Below are 6,421 nucleotides of genomic sequence, written 5' to 3'. Positions count from 1 at the left end.
GAGTTAAACCAGCACATTCGTCGCCAGGAGAACCAGATGTGCGCAGACATGATAGAACTGAAGAAGGCAAAGACTAGGATCATGGAACTGGAGGAAGAACTCAAGGCTACACGCGAGGATTATATGGAGGAAATCGTCGCACTAGTGGAGAAGAATGATGACCTGACAAAGAAGCTAGGAGTTTTCATGGGAGACCCAGCACCAGGAGGAGATGATGATGATTCTACTTGCCCGGAGAATTACATCATCATTGACGACACCGACTCGGACCCCAGTGAGGATGATTTGGAGGATGAAGCAGGAGCAGATATCATGGAGTCTTCGACTGAGCAATTTTTCTAGTAGACCACCAAATTAGTAGTAGTATTCCACCATGTATATATTATAGTCCAAGCACTTTGTAATGATAGTTAGATCGATTGTATGCCTTGTTTGAATTGATTGGAGTGATATGATTGTGTTTGTCTCATGTGCATATGGGTAGTGTTTTCCCTCTAGACCTCATTCTATTCTATTCTCTCATCTTTTCTAAACCATCAGATGCCTCCGAGACGCGACACCGGATTTGTTTTCCCACCGGAGATCACTCAGTTGATTCAGCAGCAGAATGCCCTGATGCAAGTGCTAGTTCAAAACCAAGGCAACAACAACAACCCACCACCACCACCTGTTGATCACTTAGCCCGATTTCTTAGGCTGAATCCGCCGGTGTTTTCCAGTAGCACCGAGCCGATTGTGGCAGATGATTGGCTCCGCAAGGTTGGAAGGGAGCTGACCACTGCAGGATGCACAGATGTGGAGAGAGTGCATTTTGCCGCACATCAGCTTGATGGACCCGCAACATCATGGTGGGAGAATTACACAGCCACTCACCCCATTGACACTGTCACATGGGACCAGTTTCGGCAAGCTTTCCGTACTGCCCATGTTTTAGCAGGAGCTATGGCCATGAAGAAGCGTGAGTTTCGCAACTTATGCCAAGGAGGACGTACCGTTGGCCAGTACATGGAGGATTTTAGTAAGTTAGCACGTTATGCCCCAGATGATGTTGCTACGGATGCAGCTAAGCAGGAGAAGTTTCTAGAAGGACTGAATGATGAGCTGAGCATGCAGTTGATGGTGGCAACTTTTAACAACTACCAGGAGTTGGTAGATAGAGCTCTCATGATTGAAGGGAAGCAGCAGCAGATTGAGAGTCGTAAGAGGAAGTATGGACAAGGAAAGTACAGTACAGGAGCTCACCAGAAGCCTCGTTTTACCCCGAACTCGGGAGGACACCTTCAACATAACCATGGAGGTCACAATCACAATGGAGGAAGTTCGCACAATCATAGTGGCCCCAAGAATGGCAATGGGTACGGAGGAAGCAACGGACAGAACCGTACCAACCCATCAACCCCAGCCAAGAGGGATCTAAGCCACGTTACCTGTTTCAAGTGCTAGAAGACTGGACATTATGCCACTGATTGTCCAGAAGCAAAGAATGGAAATGGCAATGGAAGCTCGGGGAAGAAGCCGAACCCTTTCAACAGGGGACAGGTGAACCATGTTAATGTGGAGGAGGTTGAAGCACAGCCTGATGCAGTAATAGGTAAGTTCTTGGTTAAGTCATTTACTGCAATCGTTCTTTTTGATACTGGTGCATCACATTCATACATATCAAGGGGATTTGTGGATAAGTTTAAGTTGCCCACCAAAGTTCTTAGAACACCTATGCATGTTAGTAACCTCGCCAGGAGCAGAGTATATGGCAAGCCAAGGATGTTTTCAGTTGCCATTGGCCATAGGTAGGCATGTTTTCCCCTCAGACCTAATAGTTTTGGAGTCACAAGGTTTGGATGTGATTTTGGGAATGGATTGGCTATCGATGTATGAAGGAAACATCGATTGCGCCAGTAAGACGATTTTGCTTACTACCCTAGAAGGAAGAAGGATTAAGTATGTATCCCGACATGTGCCGAAGAGGACTCAAGTGAATTCCTTATCAGGAGTTGTACTGGAGGAAGTACCAGTGGTGAAGGAATTCCCTGACATATTTCCAGAGGAGTTGCCAGGCATGCCACCGGATAGAGACATCGAGTTTTTGATTGAGCTTTTGCCAGGCACTAGGCCAATATCAAAGAGACCGTACAGGATGCCCGCTAAGGATTTGGAAGAAATTAAGAAGCAGATTAAGGAGTTACTGGATAAAGGATATATTCGCCCAAGTTCGTCACCTTGGGGATCACCCGTACTTCTAGTGGAGAAGAAAGATGGATCATTGAGGATGGTTGTTGATTATCATGGATTGAATGAAGTAACAATCAAGAACAAGTACCCACTGCCGATGATCAATGATCTGTTTGACCGACTACAAGGAGCTAAAGTATTTTCCAAGACTAGTTAGCATGCACGTGCAACGCACGTCTCAACCAAAGAACACATTATTCATGTGTATTGAATTCTGTAGTGCTGATAATCCCTGCCTCTCTAAAGGTGAAATTCAATACAAACCCCACATTTATCTTCTGAGGATGTATGCGAAGTTGGAGCAGACAAAAAAGAAGTCATAATCCAAGATGAAACCGCAATCGTAAAGTAAAGATTTCAGAAGTATGTCTAATTTATTCTATGAACTTGGAAGGACTTGTAATACATATATGCATTGTCCAAGTGAACATGGCAGAGATGCAAACTGTCAACAAGATATACAAAAAAGAACGCGTCTTGGAACAACTGGATTTGTTCCCTCTTGGATTCAGGCTACATGTTATCTTCAGAATTTGAATTGATGGGCTCGACTACAGCGCCACAGTGGGAGTTACAGCACGCACCACGAGCTTGAAGAGTTCTCCGGTAGCCAGGACCATTATGCACCCATTCCGAGTCTCACCTCCAGGAGTGCAACATTCATGAACAAAAAATGAAGAACGAAAATTTAATAATTTGTGTATGACATGGCATGCAAGCCACACTTTCTCCAGGCTAATCTTAGTCCTGGTAAGATAAGCAATGAAAACTTGTCCTATCAACATCTCAACAATGGAGAAAGGTCTACTATTTCAAAATGGAAAACTGTACAATAAGGAAATTTCCATGATTAGATCTTGTGCTAGGATAGTCATTGTTTCACAAACCTAAAAAGAAAAGAAAAAATCACAGAAAAATTTAGGAAGACCAAAGCCACACAACAAGGCCTTCCTAATGAGATGAATATACCATCAGGAAAATAAATCATACCAACAAGGCCTCCTATACAAATCACAAACTTCTATATGCTCCTCTTATCTTCCTCTCGCCTTTCCAATGATTGTTTACACAGTGTACATGCCGAAGACTTCATTTCTCTTATACAGAAGACATCAAGCTCAAAAAGGCCATAAACTCATGGTCATATCATCTCTTTGGGAAACAACCAGTCCTAGCACTGCAGCTAGATAACACAAAAGTTGAGCTTGAAACCACAGTAACCCATGCAGCTAACTGCTATTTACTCACATATCACATAAAAGAAAAATAAGCTAACTGCATATTCATATTCAGTTATAAAGTAACAGAAAGCAAACAAAAAAATACCGAAGAAACTATCAGTTCTAGAAAACAAATTTGCTGTCCTCGAAAAATAGAGATTGTGCTTTCAGCTTTGTTATTAATCGGAAACCGCTGTAATATGACTTCCTATTGTGTCCTAAACTTTCAAAGAGCTTAGAAGCCATATACAGTATGCTATAATACCTGGCATGCAGATCAAGGAGGCATTTCATCAAACAAATAAGGGCATCTGAAATTCATGTTCTGCTATGCACCCAATGCACATTAAGCGCAGAGCACAATACAGACTATAGATGACAATAGAGTAAGTAGATGTCATGGTCGAGAGCATGCACCTCACTAACTCAGGAACCAAAGATCCTAAAGTATGAACATCTCCACCAACAGTCATACACGCATAGGGGACATACCATTTCTAGATCTGCACATTGCCCATCTTGGGAAGAAAGAGTTTCTAGATCTGCACATATGCAGTCCTCGAATCATTGGAACCCCTTGGTAAAAATATAGACATATTCTGCATGAACTAATGTGAGAACTTTCACACAGAGACAAATAGTAACCTGAACTCTTGCCAAATGAGGGTGCACAAAATACAACACTATATTCCCGTATAAGATTGCTCTCTCAGGAATAAAATATAGTTATATATTTCTAATGGAACAAAATACACTTGTCGGCATGAAATAAGAGGCCGTCAAAGCTGCACTGTCTGTTTGAAATAGAAATCAGAAGTGAAGATGTTTAAGATCCATTGACAACATACGAAATTGGATTATCCACACAAAAAAGGGAAGAAAAAATAAAAAAGAGCAAATGACAACTAAAGGACATACATATGTGTGAACATTTGATGATTCCCGTGTAAGAGGGATGCAATGTGATGAACAAGAGTAAGCTCATCAAGCAATAACTGTCAGTTTGTCACCTTAGCAATTCAATAATAGTAACTATCACTACAATTAACAACAAAGAGTGTATACTCAGCCTTAGAGAAGTAGCATAGTCCAATCTTCTCAACTGATTCTTCTTGCAGGACGGTCCAAATTCCTGTAGCTAAAAAATTACAGGCGGCGTTAGATGGCAGGACTGTATTTGGGCTCAAGATGCTACTATGGTCACCCTCGAGGACATGTAAAAAGGATAGATAAAAAAATTACTAACCATTAATACATTCATTTGTCTCAAGTATACACATGTGATTCATTCAGCACGTTAATCTGATGCATCCAATAATTAGATAATTGCATGTGGACCCCTTTGTGTGTTCATTGTATATACCTTGAGCGTCTCCGAGGATTTGGATGGCACTGCCGGTAGTGTAGTTCCGGCGATTAGCATTGCCGAGCCTTCCGGTGGCGGCACCGATTACCCTTCCGGTTCATGCTATCTTCTGAAAATCGATTGGTTCTACCATACACACTGCATGCACATATAGTATACACAACAATTTCAAATTTAAGCCTGGAAACACACTCTCATACAATTCACTCCCCTATACAGAACAACTTCAGATTTATGCTTGGGAGGCTGGGACCAAGTACGAACCACAAGGTAATGAATGTTCAACTATAGTATTGAGAATAATAATGTAAAAATATAATTTTATCTTTTAGGCGTATGTCAGAGAGCTCTACATCCAGAGAAGTATCTCACTGATTGTTTTCACCCTTTTATAGGTCACTGTACATCGAAGCAATAAGCATAAGATGGAGATATTCCTGAGCAATTTTCCATATGCTCCAATTTCCTTTGTACTCTTTCTCAGATTGTTTTGAAGAAAAGAGCTGGGAAGCAACCACAGGTCCATCCTCTATTATAGTAGCTCCTCCATTATTTGTGCTGTAGATTCCTGTGTGGATCCTAACCAGATATGATTGTTCTCCACAAAATTGTTTTGGCTGGGTAACAGAAGAAGAAAAAGAAAGGAGAAGTGCTTGGCTCGGCGGTGGATCTCGGGCTGGTCACGTACTACTGGCTGGGGAGGACCTCCACGCTGTCGAGCTCTTCCTGGGCTGGTGCTTCTGGTTCGCCACGATCGGAGACCCTATATGAAAGCCTGCAGAGCGCGTAAGTGGGGCAAGTGGAGGCGTACCTAGGTCGCCGCCGCGGCGGGCGGAGGAGCAGCCGGAGTGCTGTGCGGCGAGGTCGGGAAGGAGGCGCAACCGGCGAGGATCTGGTCGCGGAGCTCGCCAAGGCGCGCGGCGACATCGGTGCGCGTGGTGGCGGAGAAGACCCAGCCCTCGGGCTCCTTCCAGGACGCCTCGTGCCGCTCCTCCTCGTGCTTGATCCGGATGTAGGACGCCCGCCCCATCCTTTTCCCCGCCATCGCAGACGCCATCTCTCCATTCCTCCGCCGCTTTGCCGCTCCGGTTGCTTCGGGAGGTTGGTTCCTCACGCCTGGGGTAGCAGAGGAGAGGAGAAGCGGCGGGCGGCGGCGATGGGAACAGGGAGGAGTTCTGTGGCGGCTGGGGGAGAGGGGAGAGCTATGGTTGGAGTTGGAGACGTGATATTTTTTTCGCAACTGAGACGTGACGTTGGTTCGGGGTTATGAGGTCTTGAGCGAATTAGTGGGCATGCGTGGAGACCGTACGTTGGTGGCAGACCGGCAAAACATTTAATCTCGTCCATTCGTTTTGATGGCAGACCACCGAAGTAATACAGACTCTTAGATACAATTAAGTGGGTTAGATCCAAGGGTGCTGGTTAATTTGTGTACACTAAGTTTGGTGGGTGTAGGGTATTTCATGTTTGCTCTTTTAATAGTAGTATAGATTGATTTGCGATCAGGATACCACCAGTTGAAGATTCGAGAGCAGGATATACCCAAGACAGCTTTTACCACAAGGTATGGGCTATATGAGTACACCGTTATGTCATTTGGCCTGAC

At 44.1% G+C, this 6,421-nt stretch overlaps 1 long non-coding RNA gene across 1 annotated transcript; it reads right to left on the bottom strand.

Moving 5' to 3' along the window:
* Positions 1 to 2,584: 2,584 nt before the first annotated feature.
* LOC123495066 (uncharacterized) lies at positions 2,585 to 6,053 on the bottom strand. The gene is made up of 2 exons (XR_006667022.2): positions 3,220 to 6,053; positions 2,585 to 3,116 (listed from the first exon to the last, which is right to left on the bottom strand). It is a non-coding gene; the product is annotated as an uncharacterized lncRNA (long non-coding RNA).
* Positions 6,054 to 6,421: the final 368 nt, after the last annotated feature.

Source organism: Aegilops tauschii, chromosome 7, assembly GCF_002575655.3.
Source record: "Aegilops tauschii subsp. strangulata cultivar AL8/78 chromosome 7, Aet v6.0, whole genome shotgun sequence".
Classification (NCBI taxonomy): domain Eukaryota; kingdom Viridiplantae; phylum Streptophyta; class Magnoliopsida; order Poales; family Poaceae; genus Aegilops; species Aegilops tauschii.
This window is presented reverse-complemented; position numbering and strand designations above follow the sequence as displayed.